Here is a 17,362-nt window from a genome sequence, read left to right on the forward strand (position 1 = left end):
ATGTTTTTAGCTATTACATAATCTGACTGTTTCCTGGTGAACAGAAGCCCCCCCCCCCCCCCCCCGAGATTAAAATACTTGCAACCTATTTTTAATATATTTTGACAACTACTGAAAACTTGCTGTGAACAGAAGAGCACTGAAAATAATAATTTTATATGATACAACTGTCAAAACTTATTCAGATGCACTCAGCTGAAATCTTGCTTGCTACCTGTCAAAAAACCCCAAATCCTGGCTGCTTTTCAGTTCATGTCTGGAGAGGATTTCTTTTTAACATTCTTAAATTATTAATTTTTTTTAAAGAATAATATACATGAATCTCAGATTGCAATATTTGTAAGAGAACAATAGAAATAATGTTTGTTTTAATTCCTTCACATAAGTAGGGTAAAACAATGTTACTCGTGTAAATAATTATTCACTCTCTTTTCTTGAATAAGTACCATGTACTTTTTGAATGAAAGGCAGTATTGCATGTGTCTTAGGCTTTAAGCAATTGTTTAAAATATCTTCCTGCTATTTAAATATTGCCATTTGGCTTAATGGTTTTTAAAAAAGCTTGCTAGCTTTTAGGTGAAGTCTAATTTCCCACTTTATCTTGTGTAAAAGCTGATAAGAAGGAAAGATCAGGTGGTGGTACAGCATCCATACACTCTACTTCAATGCTGAGAGTTCCCTCAAGCTGTCTCATACTCTCTCAGCCCTGTTCTGAGCCCCAAGATTGAAAAATTCTTGCATAATTAGGTACTGTTTTGTGACTTATGAATTGCTCTCTTGGGCATATAGTTGCATGTGAGCCAGATTGGCTACTTCCCCAGCTTGCATCACTGGCAACTGTTTTGCTTGAGGCAGATGGCTGGTAAGAGAAGCACCCATAAATTAGGGCATTACCAGTTTTTTCAAACCGTTCTATGAGAGAGAACCTGATGATATGACATTTTGAAGTGGGTTTTGTACACTCTGCTAAACTTCTTTGTAAGTTTGTGAGTGTCTAAATAGCACATTTTGCAGTCATCTCTATTTCTAAAAGAATTTTAAGGCAGTAGAGACGCTACAATGTAGTAAACATGAAAGCATTAAAATATATTAAGAGCCATTGGTGATGTTTTCTGTATGAAAGAAAGTTCTGAAAACAGGAATTCCTATCAGAAAAGGGAAAGTGCCTTAAATACCCTTTATATAATGCAAGTAAGAACATTTGTAAGGGCAGTACCTAGAGAGGAAATGGAATAGTGGACAGTAGGAAACCTTCAATGATCTAGTCAATTTTTTTAGACATATTTGTGTGTAACATTTTTGTTCTGGACCTCATGCTCACAGTTCCCATGTAGAAGTTCAATAGCTAGACTTCTAGAAAACTACTTCTAAAAAGCAGTATAAGACTCATGCAATTTTCTTGTAGTTAAGATTTCTGTTATTGTGCTTCTCCGTCCATATTTTCATTCTGTATGTACACATACTACTGCTTTGGAAATTGGAAAATTTCTTGCATGAACAGGATCCACGGACACACACACACAAACCTTGCCTTTCTATCTGTCTCCACACGAACATAAAACAGAAATCTCATTCTAGAGCCATCATTTCTTAAACTACATAGCAATTCTAAGCCAGAGCAACTTACTATTTTTCCTGTCTGTTTATTCTTTTGTTCCTGTACTGCTGGATTTTCTTAAAGCTAATTACTTTTGGTTTTTGTTAGTCTGTGCCTCAAAGATTCTCCACTGTTGACTGTACCTGCTATTCTCCAGTGGGTTTTAAGAAGCACTTTTACTCTAGAGACTGCTTCTGAAATTCATGTCTCTCTGTGTACATCTGTGCAATAAAGCAAGCATTTGAGAAATATGATACTTGATTTCAATTCATACTCCAGAAAATAAAGGGTTATTAGGAAACATCAGTTATTTCCTTCAGTGAAGTCCTAAGATTTCATGCTCTGGTGGCAAGTTGAGAAGGTTTCTAAACCTTACTTAGACCCAGATAGGGCTTGCTATAAAGGAAGGAAAAATAGACTTTGGAAAAGAATTGGTCTCTAACCAAATTTAGTTCAGAGAAAATAGTTTTTCTTTCTCTTCCTTTCCTCTTGGGAAACAAACTTCTTGAGTTGAGCTGTGTCAGAGCTTTTGGTCTACAATATTGCTCCAAGCTGCCTTCGTACCTGGGCTACTGTTAAATCTGTTTCATTGCCTTGCCTTACTGTGAAGAAGTGCTTGGGAGCAGCTCTGCTCACAAACTGGCCACAGAACTAAAGTCTGTCTGTCTTTATCATGCTGTTTTGTATAAATTTCTTTTTAATTCTTATAATATTTAAATAGACAGGTGTCTGTTGATTCCCCCTCTCCCCTCCAATATTTTTAACTTTGTTGAAATTCCAGATCTGTTCATCGTTATTACTGAGAGGAAATGCTGAAATGTGATGGCACCTTCCTGCTGTAGTAAAACTTACATAATTTCTTTTTGTTCTTGCAAAAGATGGGGTTTTGATGCTCCCATAGTGAGATGAGGTGATCTCCCATATAGAGATGAGGTGATCCATTTTGATCTCCCATATAGAGATGAGGTGATTTAAAGTACTCTTAGTTAGATTGCATATGACATACTATAGTGCAAATATTTAAAACATCCATTTTCACGTGCTCTCTTTCAACTAAAATTAGCTTCTCTGAAAAGATCCAGAAGTTCTCAGAAAAAGTAGATTCTAGAGTAAAATAGTTAGTGGATATGGGATGGGTATAGAAATTACTACAGTCTGTTCCGTCATATGTAAATAAGAGTAAAAATAGTCCCTTTGGGCCTAATATTTCCTAACTTTGTGCAAATCCTCTTTTATCTTCTGCTGTTAAAACTTAACTTGGCTGCTCTTACTTTTTCAATGTTATAAGATACTTTCAACAAACAGTAGTATAATTGAAGCACAGGAAACACAGGTGACTGCTATCAGAATTGCAGACTACTATCAGAAACGCAGAGCTCCACAGCAAGTAGAGTATCATCCGTGTTTGTATTAACCAGGATTTAGTAACAGCATCTTTAATGACTGTTACCTGACTGATACCTGCATAACTGTCTTCACTGACCAAGAAAGCACTACTGCATAGGTACACCTGGAAAGATTAAAATCACAATATTTTGAAGGACAGAGAGGGTGAAATAAAGGCAAGATGTTGTGCAGTTTGTTTTTTTTCTTGTAAAAATGTGAAAGCAGAAAAAAAAGAACAAAGGCTGTTGACAGTTTTCAGGCGAGATGTTTATTTTCTTTTTGTAATATCTGTCTTCATCCAAACTTGAGAGAGTTTTGGTCTGTTTGTTTTTCCTGCCATCTACTTCTTCTGACTGATGTCTGGGTCAGAATCTCTGGTAATATGTATGGCGATTAGCATATGTCTTGCTGATCTAATTACCCTTGTAGGCCAGCTGACTGTTCTTGGCAGAAACAAATACAAAAACTTTAGACAGCATGAACAGAGAGACTGAAAAGAGAGGATTAAAAAAAAAAAGCAACCAAATACTAATGCAACAAAGTTAATACAGAAGAATTCGTTCCTCTTTCCATATGTTTCAGACAAGGTTCTGTCAATGTATTTTTGCATTTCTGAGTTTACGGCAACATAGATTTAATCTTATTCTTTCATTTGAAACATTTGGTCTGAAAAGTATTTTTCTTTTCAATACCATCAACAACATATAAACTTACTTGTCAGTGATTTCTTTCCATTACCACTGGAGAACTTAAATAGGATAAGTAGAACTTTTTTTCTTCTATATATAAAATTTGTTTATTCCAGTCTTAAATACATATTATCTGCTATAATATAATTGAAACAAAGAGACAAATGTTCTGTATCTACTTACAACTGCTTTTCATTGGAATAAGATATGAGTTACTTTGGTCATCCTTATTTTGAAATATTCCTGCTTGAATATGAGAGATAAAGTAGTTTAATCTTACGTTTTTGTATTTGCAGCTGGGCAAAGAAAATGATTTAGTGATAGACATGAGGAAACCTAGCTTGGTTCGGAAGAATGAACACCCTTCACTTGAGGATTTGCTGTTCTACCCTTTTCCTGTCGTATGACTATGTTTATTTAAGAGGACATGTAAACTTATTTTTTAAAAACTGTTCTTTCAAGTTATTTGATCCTACACAGTGGAATGCACTCATATGATCATCAGCAATCATCATCAAATTAAAATAAATAAACTGTTATTTAGATAGAGCAGATCATCGGCATTTGTATGACAATCTGAGCAGTCTGGAAAATGTACTTAAAATATTAAATAATCCTTTTGAAAGAAAATAGCAAATTAGGGAATGTTAATTTAGAATCTCACCAGAATATTAGTCCTTCCTTATTTATTTTTTTCCTTCCCCAAACTGGTGCTCATGTAGCTTTTCTCCAACAGTAACAGTAAAATTATTGGAGGATAAATAATGGGGAAATGATTGAACTTGTTTTCATTTAGGACTGTAATTAGTAATAAACAACTTTTAATTTGAGATTTCAAATGTATTTTCTGAAGGCTACTAGCTAGTTTTAGGAAAGTGCTAATCTCTTCAAGAGTTCTTACGCATCTTTTCTGAATTTGGGTTCTTCTAAGCTATTCGGCAATATGACATTCAGTTTAGAGGTATAAACCTTTTGCCTTTTAAAGCTGGTATGGCTAGAGTTGTGACAGTGCCTATTATCTTCAGATTGGACTTGCAATTCACTCTGATCTTCCAAAAGTAGATTCTAATTGGATGTGTTGATAAGAGATTCATCAACGTGTTTATTTAGTGAAGTTTGATTGTAAGCTAGTTCTCAGCTTTATTGGCTTGCTATCTACAGCTTGATTCAGTTTTGTGTTTGTTTTAATATTTGATGTTGCATTCTGTTATTTGGAGATCTGGGCTGCTTTTCTCTTTATCTGTCAGTACTGAACCTTCCAGGTTATTTGTAGTTACCAGCCTGATACTCATATTTTGAAAGTGTAACGAGAAATAAAGTTGAGACCCATTCAATAAAAAAGCAAAAGTTCTGTAGCTTACTTTTCCAGTGGATTTTCTGAGCATTATGCAAGATTACTGTGTTTTTTTTCATTTATTTTGTTGTTACTTAGTTTGCTGATGTAGTACTATGACAGAGGTGATAATGCTGTTAGTGAAATGATATCTTTTAAGAAACTTTCATAATGTGATTGGATACTTTATATACCCGTTTCTGTAGGATTTTTGTGTACATATAGAAGTATGAACGTATATATACATGCATACATATATATATATTTATATATGTATATGTATATAAAAAGATAATATGCCTGAAAAGGAAATGTAACAGAGGTCTTCCAAGCTCCTTGATCTGTCTACAGTTTAAGTTTTGAAGAAGGTACATGCTTAGTTAGTGGTCGAGGAGGGCTAAATTGTTAGTGTCAATTATTCTGCAAAAGGAACAAATAGATTAACTCTTATTTTTGACCTGTAATATAAACAAATCTGGAGGATAGTATTTGTTTTTTAAAGTTATATTTTTTTAAAGAGAATGACTGGGTCATGTGTGACTTTCTGGAGGGAGTAGAAGACTGCTGCTACCCTTGGGCACATGTTGGAGAGGTGGGGGAAGGAAAAGCTTTCAGACTAAAAGAGTGGAGGAAGAATAAGCTTTACAGTAAATAGCTTGAGACCTGTAGTTCAAAGGCAGAGATGGGATGAGAGAAGCAACCCATTGCCAGGCCTCAGAAAGGAAATTCCCAGGGTTACAAAAGGATAGGATAGTACAGCATGCTGCAAACAGGAAAACTGCTAAGATTTGTCCTCTTCTATAATTATTCATTTTATGTTAATTGGAGATTATATCAAAATGGTCTGCCCAACCCAGGCTTTCTATCTTTAAAAATAGTCAGTAGCAGCATTTGTTCAGGAAGTGAGTTTTTTGCCCTCTGGGATTATCTGGCAGGTTCTGGCAAATTACGGTTTGGGTCATCCTTAGATGGAGGGTATGTTTGGGCTGTGATGAGTAGCCATGGATTGATGGGTCTGTGTGAACTTTTTTTAACATCTTTGGTTACATTTAGTTTCTGCAAAAACCTACAGTAATGACTGCAATAATGTAATTACGTAGTGTGTGAGAAATACGTCCTTTGACTTGTTTTAAGCCTGATGTTGGATGATCTAATTACATGGCCCTCATTCATCTGCTTGTGAACAGTACTGACTAACAATTCTGTATTTGCCTTCTCCATAACATTGGTAACTATAGACTGTTCTCCTCATACTTGGGGGATCCCAGGCTGTGTAGCTTCTCACAGTAGAAGCTGCTCCATATCTTTGATTTCTCTTATTAGCCTGTCCTTTTTTATTTCTTCTATAATTCTGTAAATACACTCGGACTGTGGGCGTAGCACGTATTTATGCAGTGACGCTGTTTATTCTGTATTGTTTGATGTTCCATTTCTAACATTTTATTTAACATCTTTGACAATTGGGTTGATGCAAATGACTTCAAGATCTTGTTCCTGGTTGCTATTGATTCAGTATGAGCCCCATTTTCTATATAGGTAGTTTAAAATTAATTTTTGTTCTCAGCATCTACTCATTAGTTAGTAGTGAATTTCAGCAGTGTTTTATTGCCTAATTAATAGTGATATTAAGATCCTTTGATGCTTTTTTCACAATCACTTCTGTTTCTGACTATCCTCAGGAATTTTGTCATTAGTGCATGTTGACACTTCGGACTTGTAGTACCTTTTCAATTCATTTTCCACAGGTTGATTAAGATAGATCTCAGCTTTAATTTTTGAGGAGGTCTCTATTGGCAATTTCTTTATTTTGTGAACTTTCTACACTTAGTCTTCACTTCCTATGTTTTAACAAATTACTAATCCAGAGGAGAGCCATCCCTATCTTCCCATATAAATGTGATTTCTTCAGGAGCATTAAGGGCAGACCATGTCCAATTTTTTTGTTGTTATGTTTTGTTTTTCTTTTTGTTTGTTTGTTTGTTGTTTTAATCAAAACACAATGGCTGAATTTTCCACTTCTATTGGTGTGTGCAGTCTCTTTCAGATAGTACAATAGTTTTGTTAGGCATGGTAGCCATATATGAAAATCCTACTGATTTTTGTCGATGTTTCATTTAAAAGGTGGACCTACAACTTAATTCTGTGGGACTTTCCCCTCCACTCAAGTTTTTCTCCATTTCCTCTGACAACTTCCCCACATTCTTTGGAATCCCTTTAAAAACTGGTGTTACAGCTGCTAGTTTCTAGTCCTGTGGTACAAGACACAACTTGTGATTGGTTGTACCACATTGTGCAGATTTAACTTCTTTGAAGGTTATTATAATAAAATCTTATCTTTCATGTGTTGGATCAGGCATGATTAAATATTTGGTTATTTGTTTTGGCAGCTCTATGTCCTAGTTTAATTCGAATGTGCTTGTTATCTGTAATTAATTTTAGATGAAATCTATAATTCTTGTAATGGAAAACCTCTTTGTTTTTAAAGCAAAAGATGTGTAGCTTTCAGTTAAAAAAAATGAAAACAATTCTGAAAAAATACTCTAACTATACAACTATTTGCCTTTTTCATTAAGATTATGAGTATTTTTTTTTAAACAGAGCAGCCAATTACAGTGGTCTGATAGGTCTTGCAAAAGGGTTTCTGCTTGCCTCATGGGGACAGTTTTTTCCTAATCAGATTGGGAATCTTAGTATACTATAGTTTTTCTATAGTTGGTGTTTGTTTAAATTCTAGGTATTTTCCCCTTTTCTGCTTTAAAAATATAAAAATCAAAACATGCAAATTCTAGGAGATGCTAGTCCGCAGTTGAATTTGTTGATAAGAACATAAAATGTTCTTTTCACAGATGAGTATAGACTCCTTTTTGTTAGTTTCATCTCATTAATTGCTATTTTGAAAACAATCTGAAAGAATTCATAATGAGCACATTAAAGGCTATTAGAAAAAGGCTGAAAAAAGAAAAAAATAGTGTTGTTTCCCAAGGAAAAGTTACTTTGTGTATATTTGTACCATCTGATGAATTAATTGAGCATGCTACACTGCAACTTTATTGTAAATAATACTTGTCCCAAATGGCAAAGATTATTCTTGCTGTCAGTGTTGTACTCTGTAGGCATTTATGTGACTTTTAGTATCATGATTTTACTAAAAGCGTCTTGCAGTTTAAAAGAACATCTCAATACTTTTCTGCTTGTACCAAAAAGGCTGGCAAGCTACTCTTATTGTCTTACAATGACTAGAAAACTCTTGACCCATCTTGTCCTCCTTCTTTCATATTAGTTTCTTTATCCCAGTCATGATACCTGAGTGAAAGAAAATAATAACTGGGTTAAGTCCGGGTATTTTTAAGATCAACTCAACCTGATATAGGTTGGATATTTTTGGAAAAGTATCAATTTCACTCATCAAAATCACAGAAAAACCTATTATAGAAACTAAATAGGTCAATTAGAGTAAGGAATAAGTCAGCATTATTGTTTTTCACGGTTCTCTTTTATGCTAGAATACCATATGCTAGACACCTTTGCAATAACAATATTGTACATAACTAATTTGTGCTCTATCAACAGGATAGCAAAGTGGCTTAGAGAGTAACTTCAAACACTGGAGTGAAAACAGGTTATTTCGATACAATTTTCCATTACCTTTGAGTATAGGTCATACAGTTATGTCTTCAAGTATGGGAGAGTCCTGTGATAGTTTGAATAGCTGAGTAGAACATAATTTATGAAAAGGCCAATGAAGAAAAGAAGGTGTAGTTTTGGATATGTTGATTATGGGACAAAGATGATTTTTCTTTCCTGGAAGGGTGCCTTTAGTTAAAATATTAGCAGTGTGTGAAATTCGATTTATGTCTACATAAACTGAATCAATTTCAGGAGGACATGCTATTAAATGTTATAAAAAACTTAACATTTCACAATGACTTCTGAAGTTTCAAGGTTCTGGGGATTCTTTTGCCATCTTTTAACTGAAGTCTGAGCTTGTCCATCCCTCAATATTTTCATAGAGAACTTTTTCACAACAAGATTAGTAATGGGTAACAACTACCAGTGGTGTCAGCCTGCATATTCTGTTCCTGGATGGATAAGATTATGATGAGGTAAGGTGGAAACGTGTATGTGGCCCTCCCCGTACCGCTAGTGGTGATTCCTTTATTCGCTTTGCACATGCAAGATACGCATGACAGAAACTATGCAAGACTTGCCATTTGAGGACAAAATGGACCTCACCAAGTAGTTTTATTTCATCCAGTCATTATCTAATGTTACAACAAGTGAGACAGCATCAATTGTTCTTTCTTTTACATTTAGCACATTATTGCAACATTACTGTATGGAAAAAAAAGGTCTATGTTCTTTCAAATCAGCTGCCATTTGAGTTTTTTCTCAGCTGCTTACAAAGCTGCCAACTAAAGTACTACTTAACATGAATACATTAGTGAAAAGTAAATTGACATTTTCTGTAGAATGCAGCAATTTGCATTCCGTTGTTCTTCTCTGTTTCTGACAGCAATCTGTATTGCATTCTTCAGAATTCAGTTCTTTAGAGTTTCAATATTTCCCCAAGATATTTCATCTTGTATTTACAGACACTTCAACCAGAACCTTCTCCATTAAGATTTTTTGTTTTGTTAATGCTGATTTAACTTTCACTAACACAATTGCTCTTGTAATTAGGCTCATAATTTCACTCTCTCATTTGCTTTTAAATTATTGCTTTTAATTCTTTAGCTTAAGCAACTGAGAATTTAGCTGATCCAGTCCCCATGTATAACTTCACTCCACAGCACTATAGTAATATTTGCTTTCATTTATGACATAATATCTTCTTTGGCTTCTTGACCATTTTCTTTCAGCTTACTTCCCTAACTTCGGTCTCTGTAATGTTTCTTTTTGCGTCATCGTCTTCCTTGATTGGATAAGTTATTGAAAGAAAACAATGATGATTTGTTTAAAGCTTGTACCTTGTGCCAATTTTGTAAATAAAAAATCCTTAAGACCTTAATGCAATCAAATAAAAAAGTGGCAGTGTTTAGTGAATTGGAGGCTTTGTAACTCTAAAGATGCTGTGACTCTGAATGAACTAGCTTAGGGTATTTGAAAATATAGGCTCATAATCTGAAAAAAATGCATCTGAAAAAAATGCTTGAAGTTAGTTGGAGAACAACTATAAGCTTTTGCAAAAACTAATCACTCATCAGTGAGTAGACTGCATGAAAGTGCTGCTGATTGCTTCCTCCCTGTATGAATCTGACATTGACAGATACAAAATAAAAGGGAACTTTGCATAATCTGTACCTAACTTATGAAATGCCTCTGTGTATAATATTGGATCTGTTAGAAGTTTATGTGGATTCTGAAAATGTGATCAGGAAAAGCAAAGGTGAAAAATCTATTGACCTTTATAATGTACAAAGGCATACAACAAATAGCTCCTTGAGTTGTGTTGCTGAGGCTGAAAGAGTATTCTGAGAATTAGCACTGCTTACTTAATAATGTTCTTATCTTGAGGTGGCTGCTCTTGTCAGTAGCAAGATACTGGACTAGATGATCATTTGGCCTAATTCATTTGATGTGAACCATTCTCATGTTCACATTAATTTTTAGCTGAGAGAACCGTACAGTTTTATTTTGCTGCTTGTTTTAGAGGGGACTTCAGGAGAGAGAAGAAATGTAAGTATTTTTATGAGATTCTGAAGAGAAAGTTGTTATAAAACTTCTTTGTGAAAACATCAATATCTCCTTTTCTTCACTTCAGTGCTGAAAAAAACTCCAACAAACTTGTGGTCATATGAAATACTTTCTTAGCTTGTTGCAAAGAAAAAATATTGAGATCTCTAGTAAGTGTTTTTAGTTACTGCTTTAAGAATATATCGGCGTATAGTAAAATGCTTCTGCATAAGATTTTTGTGCATACTTCTGTTGCAGAAAGATAAAATTTAAGGTTTCTCTCTCCATTTTTTCCAACACAATATATTAACAGCGGGTCAACACAACAGTAAAGGCTTTAGCTTTTACTGTGTATGATGTAAAATAATGCTAACAGGTAAATGTGAAAATGAGGTTTTGGGAGTAATTTCTGTATTTTGCTCTTTGTAAAATAGGCACAACTTTAAAAATGGTTTTAAGTTTTGAATGACAGTAAAAGTAGTATAGAATTCCAGAACACCAGAGTGACTGCACTAGATCAGAGCAGCAGCCCACCTTGCACTCTTTCTCTTCTTTGATGGTGATTAGAACCACATGCTCTAAAGGAAAATGCTTATAATAGGCAATTAAAGGTTCTGCACATAGCACGCTTTTTTTTCCTCTGCCCTCCCCCAGTTGCCATAAATTACTGGTTGGCCTTTACTCTGACGTGCAAGTCTGACAAAACCTAGAAGGAACAGGAAATGACCTAAGTGTGGTTTTAGCCGTTTTTTTAATTACCTACATAAGAAAAAAAACAAACCTACTTTCCCTTGATAGATAAACCAACTTTTTGAACTTTTTGAAACACTTGAAGATCTTAAAAATTAGTAAAAGGAAAATTGAAGCAAACATAACAAGCAATAAGAAAACTGAAAAGTTCCTACGTCAAAATAGAAGCTGACCTGCTCATACTCGTAGCTACAAAAGCAGAAGTAGCACGTCTTTTAAAAACAAACAAGCCAAACACAAAAAAGAAATGAAACCCCAACCAACCAACAACAAAGAAATTTCCACTTGCGGGGAGTAATAGTAACTTTATGAATAAGCCTGCTGAAATCTTATTTGAAACTTTAGCATAACAGTGGAGAAATTTTGATCTGTTTTTCTATCTATGCTGAGGACACAGTTACTGAAAACAGTGACTGAACACATGAAGACTCTGAAGTAACATTAAAATATACTTAGGTGCAGCTCTTGTCCGAAACTTGTATTTGCAGGGAAGATCAGAATACTGTGGAGTCTGGTGAAGACATTATGGTGGCCAGACACCTGTGTTTTCCAGTGTTGTTCTAATGTGTCCAGCCAAATATGTTGCAGATAATATTTAATGTCTAGAATAGTATGTACTAAAGCAATTAAGTAGTAGCAAGTCTTTTTCCACTGAAGGAAGATTTTAGGTGTCTTAAAGTGACAATGCCTTTTATGAAAGAGTTCAGTGGAGTGAACACCGGAGTCCAGGATGGGCGATATGGATGTTTCCTTTGGTACATTCACCTGAATCTTAGAACCATGAAAGCACACTCGGTTTCCATTCAAAGACTGGCTATCTGCAGACTTCACAACCTATTAGGCATTTCACAGCCTTGGATAAATAAGTTGTATAGAGTCAGGACGTGGTAAGTATTAGAATTCGAAAAATACCATTTTTTTCCTGTCCCTTTTATTTTCATGGGATGGTTTAGTAGGTAGAGAAATATCGTAATGACTCTAAATGCTTTAAGTATCATATTGAATACTTTTCTAAGTGCTGTATTTTGTCTTGATTACAATAGTCCGCTGAAGTGGCTGTTGTTTTGGCCTGTAAGGTTTCACAACAGAGTGTTGTCTGTATGTCTGCTTTGACAGAGTAATTCCTTAGTTGCATCACCTGTAGTCTTATAATGAATGCAACTTAACTACTTGATAACATCGATTTTCAAAATCTACAGAGAGAGGGAAAAAAAAACTAATAAATGAATAAATAAAACAAGACTTTAAGGTTGTATACTGCTGAGTTTGGGGTTTGTATCACTAAATTACATGGGTTTAAAAAGCTAATTGATTATAAGCTGTTTCAAAACATTAATTTAGAAATAAAAGCAATAATTCTAACATCAGTCTTGTTTGAAAGGCAGTCATGAGAAGAAATGGACATGGACCCTTTTTCATATTTTACAGTAAACTAGTTTCATATCTGTTTGTCGAATTTTGCTTTTAAATGAGGTGATTTTTTACAGTTAATTTCTGAATCAAGTTGCTATGGTGTTGGTTTCATTGTTTAGTTAATTCTATGCTTGGTTGCTATAGAAATAGTTATTTACAGAGCTAATGCCTAATGGTGTCAAACAGATGCTACTAGCAACTAGCAATCTTTTATATTTGATCAATGAAAGACTCGTTCAGAAGTAGAAACTTATTTTTGTACTCATTTTTTCTCCATTAACATTTACGAGCATGGAATTTGAATGGGTGGTGTCAAACAGAACAAGTTTTCTTTTCTTAACAAGCATTAAAGCACGTGAAGCTCTGATGGCTTTCATTGACTCTCTTCTCCCATTTCTCATCTCTTTTCAGTTTATTTACACTGTAAGATTCTCAGAGGAGCACTTTCTTCTCTTTTCTTTGTAAAAATTAACACTACTTGTTTCTGTTGCTGTATTAACTATAAACTGTGTCAGTGAAGGCCTTTGTTACTGTTATCTTTTATACTTTTTTTAACAGCTGTTTCTGATGTTGCTAACAACACATGCTTTGCACAAGTGCTATCATAAAATTCGAGTAATTCTTGGGTTAATATTCAACAATCTGGATTTTTTTTTTCTGTTTTCCAATGAATAGCTGGATTACAAATAGTGTCAGATAAGTTGATTCTAAAATTCCTGTGTTCAAATTGCATGACAATTCCTCTGGAGCATGGAAATACTGTTTTCATTGTTTGAGAAAATATAAACAAAGGGTAATACCTGATGTCTACTGTCAATTTTCCTGTGTATTTCTACTACGTGATTAGTTAAAATCTCCTAAGATCTGAAAGAAACATCCATAGAACTGACTATAGTGTTCATTCTTCAGAATAGCAACTCTGTGGAGAATTTGTTGAGCTTTAACAACTTTGTTAGCCTTTAAAAAAGTGTATTTCCAATGATGTAAACTCCTGCTGATGGCAGACAAATCTGTAAAGGTCGCTTGTACTTAAAGGGGTTTTGCACACTGGCTGGTCTTCTTTTAACTGTGTGGAAATTTATTTCATAGACCAAATAGATTTAATTTTTATAGTTAAGCATAAATACATTTCCTGAGTGTTACAGATCAAAGCATAGTACTGTGTTATGTATGAGGGTTTTTTCCCATTGTTTATTAACTGTCCTTCAAAACCCTGACCAGGTTGACAGGCAGTTGCATATAATCAAGGAAGTGTGATCATTGCTCTTTGGATGGACTGGGAGACTCTGGAGTAAGAGTCAGGTTGATATGAGAACTTTTTCTCCAAGGTGATTGGTAAACCGGAATACACAGTTATGGGCTCTACGTTTCTCACTTTTCTGAAGTTCATCTGCAGTAGCAGAGCCCACTGCAGTTTTATTTTCAGCTGAGCTCCCAAATATGTGATTGCTGTGATGTTGGCATTGACAATGGGTGCTCAAAAGGCAAAGTGTGTAGGAGTTGCTAAACAGATATTTAAATTGTAGCTTGGAACCTTTATGACTCCAGTCCCACTTAGATCAGGTGTTTCTTTTTGGAGGAGGTGAGGAAGAATGTTATGTGCAAGGGATTACAAAATCTTGGTATTACAGAGTACGGATCTTTCTGCAACAAGCCTTACGCTTGCAAAACCAAAAATTGTTGAGGCTCTGCCTAAGACCTATTTTAAGGTCTGTTGCGCCGTTCACATTAAGTCAAAATAAAGGGTATCCTTTTTACTGCTGTTATAAGTTTAATGCAACTCTGGGAATATTTTGTAACTTTTGTTTATTATCTGCAATAATTAATTGAAGCTTTGACTGCCATACTGTCAACAGAAATAATGCCAAAAATGCTGCTTTTCTAGTAATTCAGATTTAACTTGTAAAGCATGAAGTTAGGCCAATTAAACCAAGTCTGGTAGGTAGTAATAAACAAACTAAAGCTTCCTTACAGTTAGTTTCTGAATAGAATAGTAAGGAGTAAATTTTTTGTTTAAACAGAGACATTTCTGTAAGGAAACAGAATTTATGAGCTGTTAAACTTCAAAACTGTCACCCCTCCTTGTCCTTCAAATAATTTCAGTTCTGCAGAAGGTCTACTAAAGAATATGCTGCTGGTTTCTTTTCTTCTCTCACTAAATGTTTCTTGTAGGGGAGGCTTTCTGCATTTGACTGCCATCTTGTGGTTTATTGTAATCACCTAAGAAAAGGTAGTACCTCCCTTTCATTAATAACCCGTAGCGGTTTGGTTAGTGTAGAAAAAAAAATATGCTATTGTATAGTGACTTACATTTTTTTCCCATTGTGCATAGTAGAAGAGCTTGCCATTTTGTGCGTCAAATTTTCATCAGCTCATTACTTACTTCAATGTGTGGCACATGGAGTGAACCCCAAAAAGTTTACGGGTACTATGGACTGTAAAGTCTGCTAGCTGTATTACTATACCACACTGGTCTTCTCTCAGGAAATATGACTTCTAATTAATGGTGATATATAGTAATTTAAAGAAAAGTTCTGCTGGTAACATGCAGGTAAAGTTGAGTTCTGTTTATTTCAAAATAATTTTAGCTTCTTTGCTGTGAAATTGGAATCAATGGAGAAGCCTATATCTTCTTGTTTAAATAACAACAGAAAATTTTCAATGAGCCCAGGCTGTGAAATTTTTCATTAAAATAAAATTGTGTATAAAATGGCACACTGCCATTTAAAATATCAGGCCATTATTTACATTGGAAGTAGATTTTGCATGAGCTGTGCACATTACTTTGTGTTATGTTCTGGGTGAGTTACAGGATAGAAGATATAGCAATAACACTTTCCATTGAGTAGTTTCTGCCTTTGCAACTTTGAGCCTGTTTCTTTACCATAGCACCCAAGATAATACCAGAGTAGTTTATGTGAGCGTGTGTGTACATACATGTATGTAAAAATTCCTGATGGCTTAAAGAATGAGTAAAGGAGGTTGCATCAGTAAAGACATAACTGTTAAAGGTTTGGTACAGAAATGTTCTTGAATTAGCAAGAGCATAGGCATTTTATTAAGATCTCATTTACAACAAATAAACAAAAATAGCTAACATACCACACTTTTAAAAGAAATATAGAATATTAGAAGAGTTGGGGGGAGGGAAACCTCTTTTTGTCCCCTAATTGAGGTTGCAAGATTGCAAGCAAGCTGACGCAATTTCGTGGACCATTAGTATCAAAGGTTGCTAATACAACCAGCAAAACTGATGTGGACATCTGATCTTTGTTGCTGGTTGAGTCAAAATTCAGTGAAGCAGATTAACACAGTCTTTGTGCCCAAGCTGAGGACGGAATGAAACTGAATGGTTTACCTATTTTTGATATGGTAAATAGATGCCAGTCTGGAAAGAGAAATCGAAGAATGAAGAAAACCAAACTAAAAACCAAGCTGCCCAGAAAGATGACTCTTTCTATTTTGTTATGGAAGAAAAAACACTTCATCTTTATGATCATGCTAAAACTAAATGCATCGCACAAAATGAGTGTGCACAGATAATGCTGGTCATTATCTTAACTCTTGTCACTGACAGGCAAACAGTCATCTTGCATGCTTAGGTTTTTTTTTCAAAAAAATATATATAAAAATTGATGAATGAGGAGATGGTAGCTAGATTCATCACTTAAACAAACTCCTCAAATTATCAAAATTTTAGTTCTTTAGATCTACTTGCTTTATGCAATATGACTTTCTGATATAGCATAACTTACTCCCCGTTTGACCACATGCTTTATGATAGATCTCTTCATAGCAAGTGGATGTCATAACTATTAACTTTAAACATAGTTTAATGGTATCTCTGTGAAGGCAATAGAAGAGAAAAAGAGCCTTTAAATGCAGCCCTTGCCTGGGTACTGCAAACACGTCAGCCTGTGTTTCTTTATCAACACATTATGCACCTTCTGCTGGACAAGTGCCTTCCTGGAACATTGTGTTTTCTTTATGAAAGAGCTGTTAGTCTACGGGGAACAAAACTAAAAATAGTTCTCACCTGTAAAAACAAGCAGAAAGACTTCAGAATATGAACTACCAAGTGGGGTCTTGGCACTTCGTTTGTGCTCCATAGCTATGGAAAAGAGGAGAAAAAGTTTGTCTTTATATTGTTTAATTTTTGAATGAATGTTATGTAAATGAATTCATTTATCAGAAAATAATTAGAACCTGTCAATAAGTCACGAAGACTGAACACTTTTGAAATGTACAGACAACTGAATTTCAATATTTGTCTGTTTTTTTTTTTTTTGTCAGTCTAGAAGAAAAATTAAGCAAGTGCTGTTGACGTACTTGAAGCTGATAGTATCTTCAGACTGTGTTGCTGACGTTCTTTTGTGGGTTTGGTGTGTTTTGTAAAGTTATTCAGAACACGTAGATTTGTAACCATATTCAAGCAAAACCTAACAAAACCTTCTAAGAGAAAATGCTTTTAAGGTTACAAATTTTTAACCTGACCTATTGGGGGATCTTTTTGTCTTTTTG

General features: G+C 34.6%; 1 protein-coding gene across 3 annotated transcripts in view; it reads left to right on the forward strand.

Moving 5' to 3' along the window:
* The window catches only part of PDE3B (phosphodiesterase 3B), a 90,249-nt gene that overhangs the window by 45,320 nt on the left and 27,567 nt on the right, over positions 1–17,362 (forward strand). The window lies entirely within an intron of this gene.

Source organism: Cuculus canorus, chromosome 5, assembly GCF_017976375.1.
Source record: "Cuculus canorus isolate bCucCan1 chromosome 5, bCucCan1.pri, whole genome shotgun sequence".
Taxonomy (NCBI): Eukaryota; Metazoa; Chordata; class Aves; order Cuculiformes; family Cuculidae; genus Cuculus; species Cuculus canorus.